The sequence below is a fragment of the Ailuropoda melanoleuca genome, chromosome 3, assembly GCF_002007445.2.
Source record: "Ailuropoda melanoleuca isolate Jingjing chromosome 3, ASM200744v2, whole genome shotgun sequence".
Classification (NCBI taxonomy): domain Eukaryota; kingdom Metazoa; phylum Chordata; class Mammalia; order Carnivora; family Ursidae; genus Ailuropoda; species Ailuropoda melanoleuca.
In genome coordinates, this window is record NC_048220.1 from 94,886,444 (window position 1) to 94,896,083 (window position 9,640).

The following is a 9,640-nucleotide window of genomic DNA, read 5'->3' on the forward strand; positions in this document are numbered from 1 at the left end:
TTTTTTTTTTTTTTTTTTTTTTTTTTTTTTTTTTTTTTTTTTTTTTTTTTTTTTTTTTTCCCCTCCCTTCCCCTCCCCTCCCCTCCCCTCCCTCCATGCTGGGCATGAGCCCCACATGGGGCTTGAAACTCATGACCCTGAGATCAAGACCTGAGCTGAGATCAAGAGGATGCTTAACTGACTGAGCCACCCAGGTGGCCCTCCAGAAATGCTTTCTTGATGGCATGTACTTATGAAATGATTTGAAGTTCATGGACAAAAGAATGATGTTTTATCCACACCTGAAATCCAAGTTCAGAATTTCATTGTTCAACTATACTTTGGTCTGTTCAACTGAACTCACTGTCTTAGACATCACTATTTTTAATTTTTAGATGGTCATTTCACAAGAGCTTTTGTATTAGCTTGAGGAATTAATGCTAGCTTATTGTACCACTGTCTAACTCACAAACCCTTTAGCAATAAGCACTTAAAAAAGGGTAAGAACCTATTATGAAATTGCTAGCAAGGGATATGATGTTAAGAACCTCTTTTGAGCTATGAATTAATTATTGCTGTTCCAGATTTTCATTTTTTTTAAACAGTGGAATTAATATGGACATCTTATGAGTATCAAAACAAATGACACATCCACTGTGGAACAAAGTCTGTCCTCTCTCCACAGTTCTGGAGGCTGGGGAATCCAAGGTTAAGGAGCTGGCAGATTTGGTTCCTGGTGAGAGCCCTCTTTCTGGTGTGCATATAGCTACCTTTTGGCTCTATCTTCACATAGCAGGGGGGTGGGGGGGGTCCCACGGGTGGGAGGATGGAAAGGAGAGCTCTCTAATCCCATCAAGTGGGCCCCACCCTCATCCAAATCTAATCTCCCACAGACCACCCCACCTCCAAATCCCATCACATTGGGGTTTAGGGCTTCAACATATGAATTTGGGGGGGGCACATTCACTCCATAACAAGGTTGTTTCTACTTTTTGGTTGTTATGAATAATGCTATATTCATGCACATGTTTTTGTGTGGGTATATATTTTTATTTCTGTGGGGTATTTACTTAGCAGTGGAATTGATAGGTCATATGGCAGCTCTATATTTAACATTTTGAGTAATTGCCAAGCTGTTTTCCAAAGTAGCTGCACCATGTACCTTCCCACCAACAATGTATGAAGGTTCCAATTGCTCCACATCCTTGTCAACACTTGTAATTATCTGTTGTTTTGATGATTGCCATCCTAGTGGCTATGATGTGTTATCTCATGGTTTTGTTTTGCATTTGTGTAATAACCAATAACATCGAGCATCTTTTCATGTGCGTATTGGTTATTTTAATATCTTATTTGGAAAATGCTTTGCCCATTTTTTTTTAATTGTGGAAAATATTTATCAGGTAAAATTTACCACTGTAACCATTTTTAAGTGTATAGTTCAGTGGCATCAAGTACATTCACATTGTTGTGCAACCATTGCCACCATCCATCTCCAGAACCTTTTCATCTTCTCAAACTGAAACTCTGTACCCATTAAACAATAAGTCCCCTTGATCCTCAGCCCCTGGCAACTACTATTTTCCTTTTTGTCTATGAATTTGACTATTCTAGGTATTTCATATAAATGTAATCATACAGGGGTGCCTGGGTGGCTCAATCGGTTAAGAGTCTGCCTTCTGCTCAGATTGTGATCCCAAGGTCCTGGGATCTAGCCCCACGTCAGGCTCCCTGCTCCATGGGGAACCTGCCTCTCCCTCTGCCTGCCGCTCTCGCTGCTTGTGCTGTCTCTCTCTCTGACAAATTAATAAATAACATCTTTAAAAAAATGTAATCATGCAGTATTTGTCTTGTTTGTGACTGGCTTATTTCACATAGCATGATGTCCTCAGGTTTCACCCATGTTATAGCATGTGTCAGAATTTCTTTGCTTTTTAAGGGTAATTGTATGTACGTACTCTATTTTGTTTACCCACTTATCAGTCAAAGGACACTGGGATTGTTTCCATATTTTGGCCATTGTGAATAATGCTGCCATGAACATTGGTACACAAATGTTTCTTTAAGACTCTGCTTTCAAGTATTTTGGGTATACTAAAATGGGATTACTGGATCATATTATAATTCTATTTTTATTTTTTTTTGAGGAACTGCCATACTGTTTTCTACAGTGGTTGAACCATTTTACATTTCCACCAACATTGCACAATGGCTGTAATTTCTACATATCCTTGCCAACACTTGTGAATTTCTTTTTCTTTTTTTGATAATAGCCAACCTAATGGGTGTGAAATACTATTTCTGTGGTTTTAATTTGCATTTTTCTAATGATTAGTGATGCTAGGCATTTTTTATGTTATTTTTCTTCTTCTTCTTCTTCTTCTTTTTTTTTTTGTTCAACTGATGTTTATTAAGTGTTTTCTAAGACCTAGGTCTGGGCACATAGAAACAAAATACATGATCTGGGATCTCAAGAAGCTCTTCTTAACAGAGTGTAGTCTGGTGCTTTAACTTCTTTGGATTTAGACTAGCTCTAGATTTGCGTTGTTGGGAACATTACTAACTTGTCTGAGCACCCATTCTTTCTTCTGCCTAAAAGTGATAGCACACATTCTTTTCAGAATGTTGTGTTCTGCACTAAGATACCACCTTACACCAGTTAGAATGGCAAAAATTAACAAGGCAGGAAACAGCAATTGCTGGAGAGGATGTGGAGAAAGGGGATCCCTCCTACATTGTTGGTGGGAATGCAGGTTGGTGCAGCCACTCTGGAAAACAGTGTGGAGGTCCCTTAAAAAGTTAAAAATTGAGCTACCCTATGACCCAGCCATTGCACTACTGGGTATTTACCCCAAAGATACAGACGTAGTGAAGAGAAGGGCCATATGCACCCCAATGTTCATAGCTGCATTGTCCACAATAGCCAAATCATGGAAGGAGCCGAGATGCCCTTCAACAGATGACTGGATTAAGAAGCTGTGGTCCATATATACAATGGAATATTACTCAGCTATCAGAAAGAACGAATTCTCAACATTTGCTGCAACATGGACGGCACTGGAGGAGATAATGCTAAGTGAAATAAGTCAAGCAGAGAAAGACAATTATCATATGATTTCTCTCATCTATGGAACATAAGAACTAGGATGATCGGTAGGGGAAGAAAGGGATAAAGAAAGGGGGGGTAATCAGAAGGGCAAATGAAGCATGAGAGACTATGGACTCTGGGAAACAAACTGAGGGCTTCAGAGGTGATGGGGGTGGGGGAATGGGATAGACTGGTGATGGGTGGTAAGGAGGGCATGTATTGCATGGTGCGCTGGGTGTTATACGCGACTAATGAATCATCGAACTTTGCATCAGAAACCAGGGATGTACTGTATGATGACTAACATAATATAATAAAAAAACATTAAAAAAAATAAGAAATGTAAAACTGGTGTGCTAAGATCTGAGGGTGTAATACTTTCTGGATTCCAGATGGGACTCAGACCGTCTCATTTCTTTCTGCANTTGGGAAAAATATCTCTTCAAATCTTATGCCTATTTTTTAAGCAGGTTGTTGTTGTTGAGTTGTAGGTATTCTTTATATATTTTGGATATTAACCCCTTATCATATATATGGTTGGCAAACATTTTCTCCCATTCCATAGGTTGCATTTTCACTCTGTTGATAGTGTCTTTTGGTGCACAAAAGTTTTTAATTTTGATGCAATCCAATTTTCTATTTTGTTTCTTTTGTTGCCTATGCTTTTGGTGTCATATCCAAGAAGTCATTGTCAAATCCGATGTATGTTATGAAGTTTTTCCCCTGTGTTTTCTTTTAAGAATTTTAAAGTTTAGTTTCCAACATAAGCAGAAACAGTTTTGCTTTAGATACATTATCTCTCTTGTTCCTTTTTCTTTTTGTGTTGTAATCCCTCATGGTCCTTGTCTCTACCACAAAGTGCTAGCTAATCTGAGAAATTAACCTGTACCAATATTAATGTGTTATTCCTGGTGGTTATGTATGGCTACATTAAAATCAACAAAAACAACAACTACCTCAAAGCCAAGTGACTTATAAAGCAGTGATGCCATTTGCTTACTAACAAATCCACACTGAGAGTAGACTAGAGTGGCTTGAAGACTGGTAGCTGGAATTCTCTGAAGGGTCACTCACTCACTCACTTGTCCACTCACTCACCTGTGTGGCCTTAATGCTATCTGGGATTTTAGCTTTGGCTGTGGCCAGAATTATTGCATGTGACCTTTCCATTTGGGTGCTGGGCTTTCTTATAGCATGGTGGCTGGGTTCCAAGGGCAAGCACGTACAAAGAGAGATAGAGAAAGAGAGCAGTCAGAAGCCATCTGGTCCGTATGAACTGGTTTCAGATGCCATGCCACATTCCTTCTGTTGTTCTCTATTGGCCAAGTAGCCTAGTCCAGTTCAGGGGCAGGGAAAATAGTCTCCACTTCCTGACAGACAGCTACAAGTTTCTGGAAGAGCATTTAAGACCAAAAAATATTGCTGTGGCTATTTTTGAAAATACAATCTTCATACCTACCAATGGCAATATACAAATTTTGAAAAAGCAATATCAAAATCTAAAGAAATGATTGCCAAAGTGGGCATTTTGGGCAATAAAACACAACCCTGGCAGAGACAGTTAGACAGCCCTTTCAATGACATTAGGCAACCACATATTCTGCAATGCATGGGCCAGTTCTAAAAGGGAACAATGAACAAATTTTCCAAGGATTAAATGAGTCAAGCTGTTCATGCAAAGTCTTGCAAAGTAGAATTTATTTTTGAAAGCTCACTAATCCCAGGATTTGAGGGAATGTCCTAATAAGTTTCCTTATCGTTGCTGCTTAAACTTGTATTGAAATATTGTCATCCAGAATGGTCAGGATGTTATCAGTTTGGGTTCTTTTTTTAAACTCTGAAACCACCTAATTATAAAATTAATAAAGATTAGACCATTTGAAAGATGAATGCTGAAAATAGTATTATGTCAAGGAAAGTCAGAAAAGGACATGGATTTGAAGGTCATTTAGAATTCTATGGAGAAAGAGTGATTTTGATGCAGTTGAGTCCTGAGAATATCAGCAGTGTCTTATTCGTGCTGTTTTTGAACTAAAAGTCTGAGTGATTTACATTTGGTAACTAGGTCTTGTGGTTTCCACGGTCTACATGTGCCCGTTGAGAAAGTTACTCATAACTGGGAGAACAAGAGCTGCCCCAAAATTGTATTGTTTGTCACTCTGCCAATCAGAAAGTTTTACGAATGGAAACATTTGATATTTTTTGCAAACTCTAATTATTGGTACCAAATGCTGACACTCACGGGAACAGGGCATTAAGTGACTATTGGGTTGTGACAGTTCGTTATTCTGATTGGAGACGGAGTCTTTGCTTTGTTCTCTTATTCATGGGCTGTCATAGTGAGATGTTGTTTCCCTGTTTACTCCCATGAGTTTTAGGTTAAAGGTTAAATAAACCCTAAAACTATGGGGTAACCAGAATGTTTGACTAACTCTCCCTTTTCATTCTCCCTGTCAACAGAGCTTTTATTTTATAGGTAAGCTCTAGATTATTGTGGTAGGTACTGGGAGTTCTTGATACATAAATGCTGACGCAAGTTACCCCACAGTTAACAATAGTAGACATAATATGAACATACTCACTAATGAACCAAACACTTATGAAATTAGTCTGATCTCAGAAATTCTTTCCCTCATTAGCACTTGCGTCTAGCCCACCCGTCAGGTCAATGTCTTTGTCAGGCAGAATATATAATGTAAATAGGACACAAATGGATTACAAAATGAAGTTACAAACCTTGTAAAAAGGCTGATGACAGAATAGATAATTCAGAAGGGAATGATTTCAATATCAAAGGATAAGGAGAGGCCCTTGGGAAAACTGATAAAGCTCTAGAATATTTTGCAAAAATCTGAAAATTGAGTATGAAGGAAATACTGACTTATGACTCTGATCAACTTTATCAAAAGAATCATGCCAAAATGAAAACAAAATCAACCCTTAATCCATTTTTTGTTTGTTGTACTAGGACATATTTGTAATTATAAACTAACTTTTAAGTATAACAAAATTGTTTTATAATCTTTGGTTTCTCTTCTCATTATAAATGTCCCTATAAAATTTTTTCTCATTATTTAATATGAACTGATAGTCCCTTTTTCAATAGATTTAATTTTCCTGTTATTAATTATCCTCAGATAATGAGGACATCCTAAATCAATACTCTTCATCTTGGTAGTTTTCTAAAACCTGCACATTAACACATTAATTCTCTCTCTAAGACCAGAACCTTGTAGACACTTCCTTATCTCAAATATTGGATTGACATTCCCTTCTTAAATATTTTAGTTATAGCAGTTTCCTAGAACTCTAGGGTCTACCATGACTATCCGGTCACTATATGGGTGCTACTGCACTCTGCAGCCCTCTGTGCTCTAGGGTTTTCCCTGATTGCATGTTGATTTCACCTAAACATAGATTCCTCTGTCTGAAATGTCTTCCCCCCTCATTTCTCCACCCTTCTCAATCATTACGGCTCTTGAAGATAGTTTTCAAACGCAGCTTCTTCAGTGAAGAACTCCCCATTTTCCAAAGAAAAACATTTTTTTTCTAAGTTTTTACATTATTTATCTGATACATTTGGCAGTTATCCCCTTTTCTCTTCTTAGCTCTAATAGTAACAGCTAATTCCATACCTACCCCTATGACTCAAATCCCCTACCCCACTTCTCATCCCTTACTTATGTTCATTAGAGACAAAGCACTTAACATTGTAGCTACTGCTTCTTGCCTTTACCTTCATATTTCTAAATGGACTGCAGTCATGCATCCGAGGGTGATTTTACCTCGGGACAATGTCTGGAGACATGTTTGATTGTCTCCAGTGGAGAAGAGCTACGTCTTTGAGTGGTAGAGTTCAGGGATACTGCCAAACATCCTATATGCACAGGACAGGTCCCGCAACGAAGAATCATATGGTCCAAAATGTCAATTATACCAAAGTAATTTGGCATAATGGCCTCTGCTGTTAGTAAGACAAATGTGGAGATACCCACAAGTCTTTTTCAAAAAGTATTATTTATAGACCTTCTTAGTGGGCATTCATTTTCTCAACCAAGGGATCCTCTAATATTCTGTTTGCAGAATTTAAAAAAGTTTCGGAGAGCCTGGGTGGCTTAGTCCACTAAATGTTTGACTCTTAATTTTAGCTCAGGGCATGATCTCAGGGTCATTTCTCTCTCTCAGGTCAGATTCTCTCTCTCTCTCTGTCCCCCACCCCACCCCTGCTCTCTTTCTCTTTCTTTAAAAAAAAAAAAAAAAGAATGAAGTGATTCTTAATCTCGAGATTCATTTTTTCTCTTTTTCTGGCATAGGGTGTATGATGTGCAAGTAAAGGCAGTTAGCCAGAGAGCACACACATCGGATCTGAGATAGCGGTGTTCATTGGAGAAAATTCATAGAGACAGAAGTAGAGGCAGGTGGGTACCTTTTGTCCATTCATTCTAGTGCAGTACAGAGATCTAGCAAAGTGGGACATCAGATTGCATGAGAGAGATTTCCAGCTGCGTGATTAGGAAAGCACTTGCCCCTCTCCTAGAGTGGTAAGAGGCCAAGGTACAAGAATGGTGTGATGTGATATAATCTTGAATCTTGGCTGCAACCCTAGTGCCCATGTAGAGAATGGTAAAATCTCAGAAGGGACTGCTGTCTATGTGCCCAGGAAGCTGAATTCTGGGGCGACTCAGGCAAAGTCACCTGTGTTGCACTGACAAGGCAACAGTGGAACTGCTCACTTCAAGGGGCCCTGAAAAGCAGTGAGGAGAGTGGCAGCAATCACGATGGAGGTTAGATGGACTTTCGTTGATTTTTCAGGTTCTGGTAAGCTCCCCAAATCCCCATGTAACTCTGGAGAAGGAAATAATAACAGAATTGGTTAAGAGAAGTAAATGTGAAATTTCTTACACACTTGAATTGGTGAATTAAGTGTCACATATACTGTGTGTGCTTGAAATGTTGTCCCACTCTCTCACCATGGCCTGACATAAATTAATAAGAAACTGGGATGTTTTCAAGGCTTGTTGGACTAAAATAGACTTGCTCTTTTTCACTGCAAAGACTATGCACACTATTGCTATGAAAACTTGAGTGTGTAGGCCCCTTGATGTTTAGAACTAAGGGGGACATTACAGTGATAAAGAAGTAGAAGTAAGTTTAAGCAGCACAATTGGAAAAGGGGTAAGAGCAAGCTGAATCTAGATGATATAGACTAGTATGGGGCCGGCGAAGACTAATGGAGTACATAATCTCTCCTGATGGTCTCTGCTCTCTCCAGGGATCAGGTTATTGTGCAAAACCAAACTCTGCATACCAAGTAAAACAAAGCAGAAAGATGAGTTTATTGCAACAGTTTTGACCTGCAAGCTGGGAAACTCTAGGGTACAGAGCAGGGAGTTCCAAGTTGCTCACAAGCAAAGGGTTTTTTATAGGGTAAATACAGAAGCTATTTGGCTTTTTTATCTGATTGGTTGCCTAGTGGCCTTCTTATTTGGATCAGGGACCTGAGTCAGGGCAACAAGGAAGTCCAGAGATGGTGTGAACAGACTTGGTGTTTGAGAACTGGCTGACATCCTCTGCTGATCTCTGAGGAGAGCTGTAAATTCCTGTTAGGTGAAGTTAAGTTTTGTTCTTCATGTATCTATGTTGACGATCTCCCTGACACAAGTGACTCATTTTAGTTTGGCTCTACATTGTAATTATAGGAACTGGCTCAGAGAGGGCCACTTCTCTCGCCTCTGAGGTCTTGTATTGATTAAGTGCTTCCATGCTGTGCTGATAGGTGTCACAGAGGAAGAAGGATCATGGGTGTGTGAACTCCACATGACTTGGCATGGGAAATGGATCAAATCCTGACTGATGAGTTCTGGGGCCTCAGTGTAGTATGTGTGAAGTTTCTGAGGGTAGGATGATGGGGGGGCATGTGGTTTGGAGGCTGAGAAGGACCACCCTCAAAATAAAGTTAAATCTTAGCTAAGGCATATCAAGTGTTTCAAAGTAAGTAGACTGAAGAGTTCTTTGGGTTAAAAATATAGCTGTTTATCTTCTTTTCATTTGAAATAGCTTATTTTGCTGAGTTATTTATGAAAAGATGCTATGAGCAAACACCATTCCACAATTAAGTACTTTACCGGATCTGTCAAAGAACACAGAGAGTATCTTACTAACAACTGAATGTGTTCAAAAGCCTTGGATTCAACCATTTAGATACCATACTACATGCTAGCAATGAAGTAACTGTGATTTTAGGTAAAAAGAAAAAAAGAAAAGAACCCTTCGGTGAATAGGAAATAATAAAAAAATCTTTAGTGCAAATTGTATTTGCTTTATATATATGTATCTCTGTGTATATGTTTACATCTGTGAGTATGTACATGGTGTGAGTGTGTGTGTGTATATATATACATATATATATATATATATATATGTTTATATATATAAAATTTACAACAGGCAGGCTGTGGCAATTCTGAGAGGAAGTGACCTGTCCTGGAGTGGGTGTAACTGTTCTTACCCATCTCTTTTCCACCTTGAAGCTGGTCGCAGAACAATGGCCCAGGTGCCCCAGTGCAAGGCACT